We start from the raw sequence: 16,091 nt of genomic DNA, 5'->3' as shown, positions 1-16,091 counted from the left end.
CAGCGGAAGGTTTGAAGCTAGAGAGTGACATGATCAGGCTGGCACTTTAGGAAGATGGTTCTGGCTGCAGTGTGGAGGGTGCATTGAACGGGGGCCAGGAGGACCAGTTAGGAGGTTGCTGCCATGGTCCAGAGGAGGACCTGACCCAGGAGTAGCGGGGAAGGAGAAAGGCAGGATTCAAGGGAGAGACAGGAAGCAGAACTGACAGAGCACGGGGATTGTAAAGGGAGGGATGAGAAGAGGAATGATTTGAGGGTGATGAGGCAGATGTCACTAAGGGTGAGGTGCCAGGGCAAGTGAGACTGGGGTCATTTATTGGGAAGGGGAAGCCTGGGGGAGGAGAGGCGGAGGAGCCCCGTTCCATCCACTTGGGGCAGGTGGAGTTTGAAGCACCTGCAGGACACTCGGAGGAGAGTATCTTAGACTGCGGAGGAGGTGGCCGGCTCTAGGAGACAGTGCTCAGGAGACAGCCTGGGCAGGCAGAAAGACCCAGAAGGCAGCAGCATGTGAGGTCGCTGAGGCCTTGGGAGTGAGGGAGCCACCCCAGGAGAGAGTGGGAGAGGTCAGGCGGAGCCCTTGGGAACCCCGGCACCTGAGCACAAGATGAGGAAGAGGCCCCTCCAGGAGCCTGAGAAGGAGAAACCAGGAGCCAACTAGACATGAGGGGCACGTGGCGGGGGGGGGAGGTCTAAGGGAGGGGGTGTCTTGAGAAAAGGGTGTGATCAGCCATGTGAACGCCACTGGGGGCCCAGCCGGTGGGGATACACATGTATCCACAGGGTTCAGGGAGAGGTCAGTCACTGGTGACCCTGAGAAGGTCAGGGTGGGCACCACAACCTGGAGACTAGAGTAGACTGAAGAGGAAGAAGCGGAAAGTGATTCTTGGTAAAAGTTTGTGAAGGGGAGAAGCGCTGCAGGGGGAGAGTGTGAGGCAGGGTGGCGGGGGGAGGAAATTCTGAGAGCCTGGAGAGGCAAGAGATACAAGTTGTGCAGAGCCCACAGCATGGGCTGGAACGGAGGAGAGGGCCCTGAGGATGAGACGCCAAGGATGTGAGAGGCTAGGAATTGGACAGGTCATCTCCATGGAGGCTGGTGTCTCCAGGGATTATGGCAGGGCTTGGAGCAGAGGAAACGTCAGAAGAGAGAAAAGTGAAAATGCAGAGGGAGGGAGGGAGAAAAGGACCCAAGAGAAAAAAACCTATTCTTCAGGGAGGCAAGAAAGGGAGACTAATGTGTAAAGCTGGAGGATGTTTGGGGGCATCATTTAATGATATTAAATGTCTCTATTTTAATCAAAAGGGCTAAAAGGCTTGATTGAGAATCTAAATTACCCCAGGGACCAAGCTAAATTCCTGCCTTTGCACTTCTTAAATTGTCATAAAGTCTGAAATTATCAGATGCTTCAGAGTGCATCCCAAATTACAGGACAAAGGGTAACCAAGAAAATGAAGAGTGGCCGGGACTATCCTCCTATTGCCCTGGGACCAGCCCTGCCAGCAGCTGACCACAGCTCCCAGACATGAGTGTCTGCTCGCTGGGCTAGTCTGAGGGAGGAGGCTTCAAAGGGGGCATCAACCAGAAGGCGGGAGCTGGGGCCAGATCTCAACTAGACAAGTCTGACTTCTCCAAGGACCCCAGTGGGGACCCAGGAAAAGCTCCGCTCAAGCTCCAGGGGTGAAAGCAGGGTGGGAAGTTCTGTCAAGTTGCAGAAACCATGTCTTTCTTACTTATGTTTATAGTGCCTGGCCCAGTGTCTTGCATATAATATGTCAGCAGGTGCTCAGTCAGTGTTTATAGAATTAAGCAAATTTTATTTAAAAAGAGAGAGAGAGTTTCAGTCGTTGGATTGGGGATGTGATGTGTTTCCCTTCCAGACAGATTTTAAATTTAAGATGGGAAAGGGCAGGAGATATTAGCATAACTAACTCTTCACTAGTGGACTTCCAGCTCTCCGTGAAAGGTTTTCTTGTTGGTGGAGAAAAGGTGGGAAGAGCCTTTCCTTTCTTCTCGAATTACCCCAAGGGGCACCGGTCAGTTCAGCGAGCCATGCTTGTATCACCTCTCAGTTAACCTCGCAGCTAGGTGTGCAGGGCACTGAACGAGCACTTTCCAAGGACCCAAGCTCGTCTCAACCTCACCACAGCCCTTGGAGGGAGGGATGCTGTTATGTCCACTGTATCTATCAGGACCTTCAGGTTCAGAGAGGCCCCTGGATGATGCCACTGGCCAGGGGTGGGCCTGGGACACCAACCCACCTTCTGCCCTCAAAGCCTGAACCCATCGCCCCACACCTGCCCCCCACACACACACCTGCCCCCCCCCATGGACCCTGAGACTGAAGTCACAGCAAGTGGCCCTCTCCTCACTGACTCAGAGCTCGCTCCCTGTGACCCCTTTGGACAAACACCTGCCCCATCTTGTCCCAAAACTTGTGCCAAATCACGTTCTTGTTCTACAGGTAGAGGAGATGGAAAAATCTGGATTCCACTGCCAAAAGAACTTCAATCTGGGGGCAAGGGAGGGGTGGAAGGAGGAGAGAAGTATAGGAAATGACTCAAAAAGAGCTGAACTTGCAAAAACGGCAGAAAAATCTCTCGGGTGCCGCAGAGAAGTAGATTTTTTAACGAAGCTGTGCTAAAGGACTGAAAAATTGCTTATGAGCAGAGGGCAGCGGCCTAGGGAGCAGTTTGACCTGACAGGGCAGACAGAAGAAGTGCCGGGAAGGCAGTGAGAGAGTGGCATGGACATGTATACACTACCAAACATAAAAGAGATAGCTAGGGCTTCCCTGGTGGCGCAGTGGTTGAGAATCTGCCTGCTAATGCAGGGGACACGGGTTCGAGCTCTGGTCTGGGAAGATCCCACATGCCACGGAGCAGCTGGGCCCGTGAGCCACAACTACTGAGCCTGCGCGTCTGGAGCCTGCGCTCCGCAACAAGAGAGGCCGCGACAGTGAGAGGCCCGCGCACCGCGATGAAGAGTGGCCCCCACTTGCCGCAACTAGAGAAAGCCCTCGCACAGAAACAAAGACCCAACACAGCCAGAAATAAATAAATAAATAAAAAAATAAAAGTAGCTATAAAATTAAAAAAAAAAAAAAAAAAAAGAAGCCTGACAGTATACTAGTGGCCCCATTTTAAAAAAAAAAAAAAAAAAAAGAGATAGCTAGTGGGAAGCAGCCGCATAGCACAGGGAGATCAGCTCGGTGCTTTGTGACCACCTAGAGGGGTGGGATAGGGAGGGTGGGAGGGAGGGAGATGCAAGAGGGAAGAGATATGGGGACATATGTATATGTATAGCTGATTCACTTTGTTATAAAGCAGAAACTAATACACCATTGTAAAGCAATTATACTCCAATAAAGATGTTAAAAAAAAAAAAAAAAGAGTAACAGTCTTGGGGCTCCTGAATTCACCTGTTGGCCCCATTGTCTGGGGAGCCAGAGTAGAATGACAACAGCCTGATGGCAGTTCGGGGCTGGAGGGAGGGGAACGGGGGAGGGTATTCATTCATTTGTACATGAGTCCAGAAGCCTCCCTCTCTTTCCTGGGAGGAAGTGATATTTCTTTCCCATTTGGCTGTCCCTTTGGCACACAAAGCCATCTCTACGCTTGCTTACTCACTCGTCTGGGACTGGGGACCAGGTAACTCCGCGCATTATTTTCGTTGAGGTGGATGTTTGTCGCCAAGACGTGTTTGCTTTTTAACTGAGTTTGGGGATTTAGAAAGGAGTGGGTATGGGGTTCTATTTTATTTGGGTTTTACCTGTGGCCTTGCTCCTGGGCAGCCAAGGAGTCCTGTGGCCTGTGGTTTTCCCGGCAGCTCCCCTTGGCCATCAGAGGGGCCGCAGGAGGCAGAGGAAGGCTGGCCTTGACGTGGCGGCCACAGGAACCCACCCCAGGCAAGGGCCTCCCCTGCTGCACGGGTCCCCCTGCGGAGTCAGCCTCGTCCACACACCCCAGCCTCCGTGCCTCTCTCTGCTTCTCCCCCAGCTTGCACAGGAGCACAGGATGGGGCCGTGTCCCCAGGTGCGCTCACAGAAGGGACCCGGCAGCTCCCGGCGCCCGCCTCGGCTGTGTGGAGAGACGGAGGGCCAAGGGGAGGTGGCACAGAGGGAGCCAAGGCCCCTTCTCATGTGCCTGTCCTTTCCCCCCCCCCCCCCGCTGCCTCCTTTTCGTCTCGCCCAGTGCTCCTACGGTGGGGGACGCTATAGGAGTCCCCAGCACCCCAGTCTGGCCCCGCAGCAGTTTGACTCTCCCGTTTGCAGGGGCTGCTCCACATTGAGGAGGGGAAGGCGGCCGCTGGCCCAGCTGAGGGTCAAGCGGGTGATTGCGGCTTGAGGCGTCCAGGCGCCCTACACTGACTTTTCTGGGGAGCCAAGAGATTCCAGTACTGTCTGAGCCCTCACGATTTGCTTTCTCAAGTCTTTTCCTTATCACAATGACACATGCTCATTGTAGAAAATATGAAAAATGCAGAAAACTATAAAGATGTTGAAAAACGATTACTAAGGGTCCATTACCTTGGAAGCAACCACTAGTAAAACGTCAGCATATCGTCTTCCAATCTTCTGTGCTGTTTCTTTTCCTTCACGTGGTTGAGCTCATACTGTACTCTTAATTTTGTGCAGCGCTTGTTTCTCTTAACAGTAGGTGATAAGCCATTCTCGATGACATGAAACATTTCGTAATGTTATTTTAAAGGCCAGCTGCGACGGTTCCTTTACTTTCATGTGTCAGCTTGACTGGCTGCGGGTGCCCAGATTAAACGTTATGTCTGTGTGTGTCTGTGAGGGTGTTTCTGGATGAGATTAGCATTCGAATCAGTGGACTCAGTAAAGGGCATGAATAGAACAAAAAGTGGAAGAAAGAGGAGTTTGACCCTTTTTTCTGCCTTACTACTTGAGCTGGAACATCTCATTTCATCTTCTCCTGCCCTCAGACTGGGATTTACACCAATGGCTCCCCTGGGTCTCAGGCCTTCGGACTTGGACTAAGTTACACCACTAGCTTTCCTGGGTCTCCACCTTGCAGACTACAGATTGTGGGGCTTCTCAGCCTCCATAATCACATGAGCCAGTTCTCCATAATATATCTGGATGATAGATGATAGATAGATAGATAGATAGATAAATAGATAGATAGATCCATCTCTCCTCTGGAGAACCCTGACTAATACAAAAGCTGTCACTGAGCCACCTCATGTATAAGAAAGGAGAAGTACATTCCACCTCTCAGCGGATGGATTAGCAAACAATTTGCAGCCACCTTTAATCCACCACAACAGGTGTATGAATGCTATGGTGCACCACTGGGTTCACCAGAGAAACAGAACCAATAGGAGATACAGATACAGATATAGATACAAATACAGTTATATATCTCATTTACAATTCCTATAAGGAATTGGCTCATACAATTATGGGGGTGAGAAGTCCAAGATCTGAAGTTAGCAAGCTGGAGACGCAGTGGTGTAAGTTCCAGTCCTGGTCTGAGTCCGAAGGCAGGAGAAGTCTGATGCCCCAGCTCAAAGACAGTCAGGCAGAGAGAAAGACTCCTTTATTACTCAACCTTTTATTTTATTCCCACTTTCAACAGATTGGATGAGGTCCACCCACACTGGGGAGGGAAATCTGCTTTACTCAGTCTACTTGGATTCAAATGTTAATCTCATCCAGAAACACCCTCACAGACACACCCAGAATAACAGATAAACAAATAAATATCTGGGCACCCCGCGACTGAGTCAAGTTGACACATAAAATGAAGCATCACGGTCACCCAGCACCTCCTTCCAGATGAAGGCGTTTGTTTCCCTGCTGGCAGTGTTGGCTGCTCACAGCTGGGTGTCTCCCCAGAAACTGTCCTCTCCCAAAGTTCCACCCCCCTCAAAGCACAGCTCCCTCCCAGTGACTGGTCAATGTGAGGGATTCCAGAGCCCAGCCCCCTTACCTCTATTTGGGACAACTCTGAAGGGCCATCCCATCTTTAGATCTCCTCATGGGATCAGCTGGTGACTCTGTCGTGACTATATCGCAGTTCAACTCTCCTCCTGCCCAATCTTCTTCCCTCACTCCCTGCCAGATGCTGCTCTCAAAGTCCTCCCTAATAACCAGACACAGATCTCTGCCTCAGAGTGTTTCCCACCAACCTGACCTGGTCAGAGGAAGAGGAGGCTGAGCTCTGACTGGGGCAAGTAGCCATGTAGACAGACTCTGAAATAAGATCAGAGCCTTCTGCAGCCAGTGGGATTTGTGAGGCTGCGGTCTGAGGGAGAAGTCGAGGCCTGGGGTGGAGTGGGTAGAATGAGAGGATCAGGAGACAGGTGAAAACAGAGTAAACATTGACCTAACCAATCCGCTAATGTTAATCATTTAGGCTGTCTCCAATGTTCACTGTTATAAATAACAAGCATTGCAATACATGTCTTGATTCCTAAGTTCTTTTGTTCACAGTTCTGATCACTTTTTTAGGACAGATTTTGAGCAGTGAAATTATGAATGAAAGACTATAAGTTTTTTGGAGGCTACCAGAACTTGCCAAGACCCCTATTCACACTGCATTTACACAGCATTCTCCTTCAGCCAAACTCCTAAATTTATAAGAGACCTGATTTAGGGAAGGTCATTGACTCAGCTGGAGAGTTAATTATTCATCTGAATTGGTCTGTGCAAAAGGCTCCAGAGAGCCTACAAGAAAAAATTGAAATGCTATTAGAACTAACAGGCGAATTTAATAAAGTGGCTGCATGCAAAATTCAATAGCTTCCTCATCAACTAGCAATAACCAATTAGAAAATACAATGAGGGTGGGTGGATGGGGGGATGGAGAACATAGTCAAAAAACAATTAACAGTAACAAAAATACCCAGGACTGATTTTAGCAACAAGTGTGGGAAACAGGAAAACTAGATCTTAAAAATGTACAAACTTTTCTAACACACATGAAATAATTAATTAGATGGAAAGGCATGGCATATTCCTAAGAGGGAAAAGCGAATGTACTGTAGGGTTAAACTATAGATTAAACACAGTCCAATCAAAAGTCCAAAGAGGTTTGTCATTTTCTTGTTAAACATGCCACAGTTGTACTAATGTTTACTCAGAAGAAATACATATGCAAGAGTAGCTAAGAAAAAACTTGAAGAGGAATGAAAAGGAATTTCGCTCCAAAATAATAAAATGCTATGCAGCCATGAAAAAGAATGGAATATCTCCAAGAGATGTCATAAAAAGGAAAACCCCTGGTGCAAAACACCTAGTGCAATATTCTCCACTGTACATACCTAGGTGCCTGTAAGTGCAGCGTCTCTCTAGAAGGACCCACAAGAAACCCTAACATGGGACATCCCTGGTGGTCCAGTGGTTAAGACACAGCACTTTCACTGCCAGGGGCCCAGGTTCAATCCCTGGTCGGAGTGCAAGCCGAGCGGTGTAGCCACACAAAAAAAAGAAACCCTAACATGGTGCCTCCAGGGAAGGGAACTCAGTGTCTGAGGACCTAGGTTAGGAGAGACAGAGGAACAGTATCTTTTATTTTATTTTTTTGTAAAACTGCCTTTTATTTTTTTTATTATTTTTTTAACATCTTTATTGGAGTATAATTGCTTTACAATGGTGTGTTAGTTTCTGCTTTATAACAGAGTGAATCAGCTATACATATACATATATCCCCATATCTCCTCCCTCTTGCGTCTCCCTCCCACCCTCCCTATCCCACCCCTCTAGGTGGTCACAAAGCACAAACAGTATCTTTTAAATTGGGGCTTGGTCGATAGAATGTGAGCTCCAAGGTGGCAGGAACTCAATTCAATTCAGTGCCCTCTGCCACGCCTGGAGGTGATCAATTAATACTTTCTGAGTGAATGAAGGTGCAACCTCCCTCATGCCTCATTAGATCATTAAATAAGCACGCTAACAGCATCTACCTCCTGACCTTGTGAGGACTGAAGATACTCATGCCCATGAAATACGACACGATGCCTGGAATGAAACAAGAGCTCAATAAGAGACAGTTATTAATATTGGGTTACTTTCTGGCAAAGAAGGATGCTCCCTTACAGCAAAATTGGCAAGTAGGTTTCACCTCACATGCCAACTCCAATTGTCTGTATGGTTGCCTGTACTTTTTTGTTGAAAAAGATGCTGAGGTCAAGGCTGGGCTGGATGGTAGGAGGGAAGTGATGAGTTAGCAGTGATTGCCACAGGCAAAGGAGGAAGTAGGGTGGCCTGGGTGCCCCTTCTTTGCTGTCTCCTCACAGCACTCAACCCCAAGGACCTCCTCAAATGGCATTAGCCAGCTCCTTACAGAGGTAAAACGTCAAGATGAGACAGACTTATTCTCCCTGCAGTTTGGCGGGGAGGACAGTCTCCGAGGAGGGCAGATTGCCCTGGGAGCAGAGCCTCGCCCACGTGTCTGGATCTCCCTGCAGAGGCCGAGGTGGGGTCACTGCTCCCTTGAGGACAGGATGAGCTCCCTAAACCCAGGCAGGAGAGAGGTGGAAATTAGCCAGTCATCTGGAGGTGGGCAAAACCTTTCTAGGACAATCATCCTTTCTCCTCTTTCCTGTGAATTCACTCAGGTCATTGAGGGCAAAAGGCATCCCAGAGACCCTTCTTCCCCCATGTCCCAGATGCTGTGGGCCCCACCATCAACTTCCACACTCCCCTCCAACGGCTCTTTCATTTAGTGCTGATAACTCTGCAAAGTTGCTTTATCGCCTCTGCTTTACAGATGAGGAAAGAGAAGACTGGAGGGTCTGAGTGATTTGTCCAAGGTCACCCCCTTGTCTCTTTGCCGTTATCCTGGGGAACTGGGCTGTGAAGGTGGGCAGAGGGTGAGTTTCCTCATGCCTCCTGTCCTCCAGAACTTGGATTCTCTTGGGAGGAGCCCTGGCCTTTTGCTTTTCCCCTTTTGTCCCTCGCCCACCTGGAGCAGCTCAGATCCTTCACTGCTTCCCTGGGAAAGAAGAACATGGGTCCCTTGTTAAGACCCTAAATTGCCTAAATCTCACCAAGGAGCTCAAAACCCAGAGGCCCAGCAGCAGGTCCCTGGGAGCTATGTGGACCCTCCCCAGAACCCTCACCCCAGCCCCAGAACATTCATGCTTCCTGGAAAGACTGGGGTCCTGCTGGGGGCCACCTCTGGAGATCACCCTCAATGCATTCTCTTAAGCACCTGCTTGCTACAAAGCATGGCTAGGGGCTGGGCAGACGGAAGGAAAGACACCCCGTCCCACTCACCCTCCTGCAGCTCACACCCTAGCAGGGAGGGCACACCCAGTAATAGACTTTCAAGGGCACCACTGAAGGATTCATAGGCGCTCTGGGTGCTCCATTAATTAGCCAAGTGTGGACATGTGTTTCAAGCTGTGTGAAAATCTATGGCGTGCTTGGGGCAGGTGGTGAGCTTCCTGTCCCAGAAGGTCTGCAAGCAGAGGGAAAGGGACCTCTAGCCTTCCTACAGAGAGACTTAAGTCCCTTCTGTCCTCTTCATCTGGCCTCTGGCCGTGGGGATAGGGATGGGATATGCATTTTACTCAGTGGGATAATCCTTAGCGTATGCCTGCCACACAGAGTAAGTGCTCAGCAATTCTCAGCTGCTGTTATGAACTATTCTATTTGAGTTTAGTGCACCCATCCTCTTGCAGAGAGAAAGGGAGGCAAAGGGTTCTTCCCCTTCGCCAGCTGCACCCGTGCACAGCTGGCTGTAGACAGGAGAGCCCGGCTGGCAGCTGTCCCCGCAGATAGGAGCAAGGGTCTGTGATTTCCTGAGCAGTCACTTCAATCCTGATGTTCCTTCAATAGTCCTTGTCAAATTGCCATGGCTCTCCCCAGAGGCTTTCATGACTATGGAAAATAAATAGCCATTATCTGACCTCCAGGGGAATGGAGATGTCTGCAGAATTCCAGGAAAGGCAGTTATAAAACCGAGTAGAGTAAATCCACCCTTTCGATATTTGCAAACCCCAATGCAAAACTAAGGTATGGAGTCCTGGCTACTGCCAAAGAAATCACAAAATAAATGTAGTCACCACTCAAAGTCTTTCTTCACTTATTTTGATGTGCATGAGTACATCTGGCTTCTGGTAGCCAAGGAAACAGAGAGAGAGAGAGAGAGAGAGGGAGGGAGGAAAATAACTACAAAAATATGTGAAGACTGGTGTCTTTTGCCCTGGCGTAGGGGAGAAAGGAGCTGGTCAAGCAAAGGACTTAATTTTTAAGTTAATACTTTATCATAAAAACTTGGCATTATTGATTACAAGAAGTTTTTTTTAAATAGTTGAGATTTTATTCTAACAGCTATAATTACAGTGCTTGTTTGTCGAAATGAAAACTGAAAACAAGTATACAAAACAGTTGATTACTAATTGTGTATTGAAAGCAGTAAGAGGTTCCACGACACCAGATAAACCAGTTCTGAGGTTTTCCCCAAGATAAAGTTTAACAGCTCCAGCTTCTTCAGTGTTTATCAAAATACAAAAGAAAACAGTAGAGCTTATCATTTTTCGATGGCAAATCTGACCCTTGTAGGCTGAGGGAGTGAAAGCACACGTAGACAGGGGCTCCGAGGGGCTGGGGCTCAAGGATGACCACCCGCGCGCCCGCTGGTGAGACCCCAGAGAGCCCGGAGCAGGCAAGCAAGGGGACTGCAGGGTTCCCGCTCAAAGCAGAGAATCCCAACCAAAGTGCCCATGCTGACCCCAGAAAAGGCTGGGGTTCCTCCAAGGGGTCTGACAGCAGTGGCTGCAGCCTCCAGCCCATCTCCTGGGCGGCCATGTAAGCACAGAAACAAACACAGACGCTATGGGGTGTGGGATGACTCAAGACAGAGCAAATCACAGGGACCCTGTTGTGACCATGCAGAATGGATCATGGCTGGTTCTATCCCGTTTCACGTTCCCAACAGGAAACAGATCACTGGTGGACCGGACTCAGGCCATTCCTGCAGAACCTACGCTAGGCACATTTCTCCCTTCTGTGTGTTCAAGTGTTCTCCTTATCTTGTATTTGTAACTATTTTTAAAAATGCACTGAGTTTGGGTTAAAAACCAACCACCAAAATGGATTTCAACACAGATCTAAAGCCCAGGGGAGAAGCATCGGGCTTGTCTGACACAGTGACTCCTGGATGACCCGTGTGCCTAAAATCCCTTCTGAGTACTAAACAGTGGGTCGATTTTCTTTTGAAAATAAAAAAAGCTGAGTAATATTGCATAGGAGTACCAGAAACTGCCTCATTGGAAACAAAAACTATTTACATTAGATTAAAAACCCAGTTGCAGTCTGCGTCTGCACATTTACAGCATGGTGAAGCACACTGTGACCGACCATGGAGACAGCTTCTGGCACTCACACCCCAGGGGCACGTTTGCCACATGAGAGTAAAGCGAGGGTAGAAGGAGGGAGTGAGAGGGGAGGAGAGAGGAGTACAGCTCACTTCTGGTTCCGGGGCTGATTGGACAGCCCGTCCCCGCTGGTGGTACAGGTGGCCTGAATGTACCAGTTCCTGTGGCGCAGGGAGTGCAGCCCCAGCTTGTCCGTGATGTCGGCTGCATTCACGGCATTGGGGAGGTCCTGTTTGTTAGCACACACGAGCAGAAGGGCGTCCCTGAGCTCGTCTTCTGCCAGCACCCTCATAAGCTCCTCTCGGGCCTCATTCACACGCTCTCTGTCCTTGCTGTCAACCACGAAAATGAGAGCTTGTGTGCTCTGGAAGTAGTGGCGCCACGGAGGCCGGATCGTGTCCTGGCCGCCCACACAGTGAAGCCGATGTGCTTGTATTCCACAGTCTCCACGTTGAAGCCTGTAGTGGGAACGGTGGTCACGATTTCACCCAGCTTCAGTTTGTACAGGGTGGTGGTCTTTCCCGCAGCATCTAGGCCCACCATGGGAATGCTCATTTCTTTTTTGCTAAAAAGGCCCTTGAAGAGGTTTGCAAAGATATGCCCCACGCTGTAGACTCGTGGGAGCGACACTGGCCAGAGAAACCCTGGGCAGCCGCAGCGCAGCTGCTGCTCAGAGGCAGCTGCTGGTTTCGCTCTACGAGACGTTTTAAAATGTTTCACTGCCATCCAGAGACCACGTGAGGATGAAAATGTCCTTCCTTTTCTTATGTAATGTGAAAAAGAGAAACCTTTCTTTACCCTAAAAACACTTGGTGTACCTGGCAAAAAAAGCGGTTTCAAATAAAAGTTCCGTAAAAGGCCCCAGAGATAGAGCCCTGGGCCAGGTCGGAGCCCTGCCCTGGTCCTAGCTCAGCGGCCAAGGGATCCTAGGAGTGTCATCCTGTTTCCATCAGCTGTGAGACTAGGGTGGGAACAATTGCCCCTCAATGATCTAAGCCAGGATTGTTGTGAAGATCACCTGAGATGATAGGAAAGCCCTGCCCAGCCAGGCTTCATGAGAAAGGAGCGATGTCCAAACCCAGCGGCCCCCAAGGGGACACCATGATCACAATGCTGCAAAACTGGATTGAAAACCTGTCACAGCCAGACCACCGTCCCTCAGGTAAGCTCCATCCACTTCTCAAATGACCAGGCTGTCGCCACCCTGCCTGGGAAGGATCAGGAAGGGAAATGAGAAGGGGAGAGATGTTTTTCTTCATTCTGTCTCTCCCATCCTGAGAAAAGCTTCAAGCCAGGAGGGGATGCAGGAGCCCACCATCCCTCCCCCCTACTCACCCCCATGGGTCTTGGCTCCCCTTTCCCATGGGGTGGACGGCCCCAGGAATCCCAGGCTGAAGTTGATTGGCAGCCCCTCAGCCCTGCCTTTGCCCACACTCCGCTATTTTGATCCAGAGGCCATGGCTGTGGCTCTGCCCCTCTCGACAGCCATGGGTTCTTCTAGGCCACAACATCGGGGAGCTGGTGACAGGCAGGGCAAAGGAAGCCCACACTCCTTCAGGGAACTGTTTTTTGTGCAAAGGGGGAAACAGAGGCCCTGAGGGGGGCAGGCCAGGTGGCAGCGGAGATCAGATGAGGACAGAGCACTGGCCCAGGTGTCAAAAGACCTGGGCTTGTATCCCAGCCTCATCCCGTGCCATCTTCCTTGTCTGGGCCTCAATTTGCCATGTCTCTGAAAGAGATCGTAGTCTCTGACCTGCGTAACACATAAGGTGGGTCTGGGGTCTGATCTGACGAGGGAGGTTGCTTTCGGACTTCCAGCGGACCCCGCTGGCTTGGAAGGAGCCAGAGCACGCTGCCTCTAAGTTGCTGTTCCTTTCATTCGTGGCGTTACCCACCTCTGAAGTAACACAGGCCTACTTTGCTCCCTAGGGCCCTGCGGCGGAGCTGGTGGCAGCGCCATGAGGGCTGGACAAATTCACATACTCTGGCAACTGATGGCCACCACACTACTGGAGGAAGCATGTTTGTTGGGGTGCTTTTTTTTTTTTTTTTTTTAATTTATGGCTGTGTTGGGTTTTCGCTTCTGTGCAAGGGCTTTCTCTAGTTGCGGCAAGTGGGGGCCACTCTTCATCGCGGTGCACGGGCCTCTCACTATCGCGACCTCTCTTGTTGCGGAGCACAGGCTCCAGACACGCAGGCTCAGTAGTTGTGGCTCACGGGCCTAGTTGCTCCGCGGCATGTGGGATCTTCCCAGACCAGGGCTCGAACCCATGTCCCCTGCATTAGCAGGTGGATTCTCAACCACTGCACCACCAGGGAAGCCCCTGTTGGGGCGCTTTTAAAAGAATATTATCTATAATTCTGACACCAATTACAATTTTGCATCCAACCCCAATGTGTGTGTTTTTCCCCACACTAAGCAATTCTCCAACTGGGTGTCCTACATTCTAACTCAATGCTGACACTACCTACTTGGAGATAGTGTCAGATTCCACAGGTTAAGGGCTGGGTCCCCCATGACTGACCCCCACCCTCCAAATTCAGAAGCCAACCACAAGTTCAGGTTGTTACCTGTGCTTCTGACCAATCAGAGGTTCCAGTGACCCCCTCCTAATTTGCTAGAGCAGCTCACAGAACCCAGAGGAACATTTTACTTCCTAGATTACCAGTTAACTATAAAAGGATATAACTCAGGAACAGCCAGATGGAAGAGATGCACAGGGCAAAGTATGGAGAAAGGGCAGGGAGCTTCCATGTTCTCGCCAAGTGAGTTACTCTCCCCAGATCTCCTTCCACGTGCTCACCGACCCGGAAGCTCTCGGAACCCTGTTCTTTCAGGTTTTTGTGGAGGCTTCCTCAAATAGGTGTGATTGATTAAATCATTGGCCACTGATGACTGAACTCAATCTCTAGCCCCTTTCCCTGCATGGGCGATGGGGTGGGGGGCCGGGAGGGCCATAAGTTCCAACCCTCTAATCACTGGGTTGGCTCCACTGGCATCCTTAGGGACTTTCCAAAAGTCACCTTATTTAACATAACAAAAGAGACCTCTATTACTCTCTGCACAGGAAATTCCAAGGGTTTTAGGAGCTCTGTTCCAGGAACAGGGACAAAGACCATATATATATTTCTTATTGTAAATCACAATATTACATTATCTTATAAGAAGGGTGCATCTAAATCCCGTCCTTTCATTGCAAGTAGTATAGGAACAATGTTCTGGACTTCTTCCTCCATCTGAGGTGCCAACTGCCATGATAGGGTCTTCTCCAGTGCAGGCTAGAATACAAAGCATCTTTCCTGCAGTAGCTTCCAAAGGGAAAACCTCATCAAAAGCCCAGTATTTGAGTATCTTTTGGTTGAAAAGTGCATTCAGACAATGGAGTGTCAGACCCAGGAGAGAGGAGAGGGAAAAATGGAGAAAAGTTGAGAGTGAGAAGGCAACACTTGAGAATCAGCTGCTTACTAGGGTTTTTGCACATACAGCCTTTAACGTCCAGCCCTGTGCCTAAGGGCTGGGAGTCCCTCGGGCAGAGGGGGACAGGAATGCGATGGGTTCTGGCCACAAGGCAGATTAAGCAATATATGAGGGGAGTTGCTGGTAGACTGAGGCCCAGACAGTAGTGCAGGGAAGATGAAAAGAAACGGAGTGACAGGAACTGACATTAACTGAGCACCTACTATGAGGAACGAGGCTGAACTAGAAAGAAAAAAGAAAATACATGAAATGATAGGCTGGGGAGAGTTCACTGCAGCAGGTGACTGTCTGCTACACCCCTCATCTTCATCATCCTCAACAGCCAATCACTAAGGACACCATCGGCCACGCCCTGGGGCTGGGATTGCCATCACGGGGCTCCATCTACTTGGGGAGGTAAGATCTAAAGAAATGACAAGTAAGCCACAGTCGCATATGCTGTCAAGTGAGTAGACGTCAACCAGAAAGTGTCAGGGACCAAGGGAGGGACCACAATGCCCTGGGTTGGATGAGGTTCCCAGGGAGAAATGCTGGATAGCACGTGAGTGGAGAGGGACAAATTGGTGTGGACAAGGGACAGCAAAAAGAACACAGGTGGTGTGCTCAAGGGATTGTGACCAGCAGTTTATTATTCTTTTTCTATCACTTTGTATTTTGGGGCCCTTTCACATACATCACCTCAGGAAATGACTCTGTTGTCCTTCACAAACGCAGCTCCCTGGACCAGATGGCCTTCTGTTCCAGTGAGTTCAGTGGAATTAAACGAACTCCTACTATGTGTAAATCATTGTTAAGTATTGCAGGGTACACAGAAAAGTGTAAAATATAGTCCCTGCCCTCAAGGACAGAAAGGATTTTCCTTCCATCAAACGGCCAGGGAAGGAGATTCCGGGGTGACTCTGCAGCAGTGAAGTATTCGTCTGACAAAAGGCAGCAGGCTCTGGGCAGCGTGGACGAGCCTAAGGAAAACTGGATTTGCCATCTATCAAGATGCTCCATTTGGGGGTTGTCCAAAAGGTATTCTGGTGACTCTGCAGTTTCCTCCTCAGAACTGGTTACCAGGCTCAATCAGTCTGTGTCCTTCACATTCTTCCCACTATATTACTTCATAAGCACAGAAGCCTGTCCGCAGCCAAACACCAGTTCAGAATCAAAAGCTAAAGTAACTGCAGATGTACCTATAACTCATCCATGTCTAGACCACTGAATAACACCCCAATCAATGAGCAGTCTCAGACTCTGCAATTAATCCTGGAAAGGACGAGAC

General features: G+C 49.6%; 1 pseudogene; it reads right to left on the bottom strand.

The window, feature by feature from the left end:
* Positions 1–11,434: 11,434 nt before the first annotated feature.
* On the bottom strand, positions 11,435–12,072 carry LOC132371265 (ADP-ribosylation factor 1-like; annotated as a pseudogene).
* Between the last annotated feature and the right edge of the window lie 4,019 nt (positions 12,073–16,091).

This window comes from Balaenoptera ricei, chromosome 9, assembly GCF_028023285.1.
Source record: "Balaenoptera ricei isolate mBalRic1 chromosome 9, mBalRic1.hap2, whole genome shotgun sequence".
In the NCBI taxonomy this organism is placed as follows: domain Eukaryota; kingdom Metazoa; phylum Chordata; class Mammalia; order Artiodactyla; family Balaenopteridae; genus Balaenoptera; species Balaenoptera ricei.
This window is presented reverse-complemented; position numbering and strand designations above follow the sequence as displayed.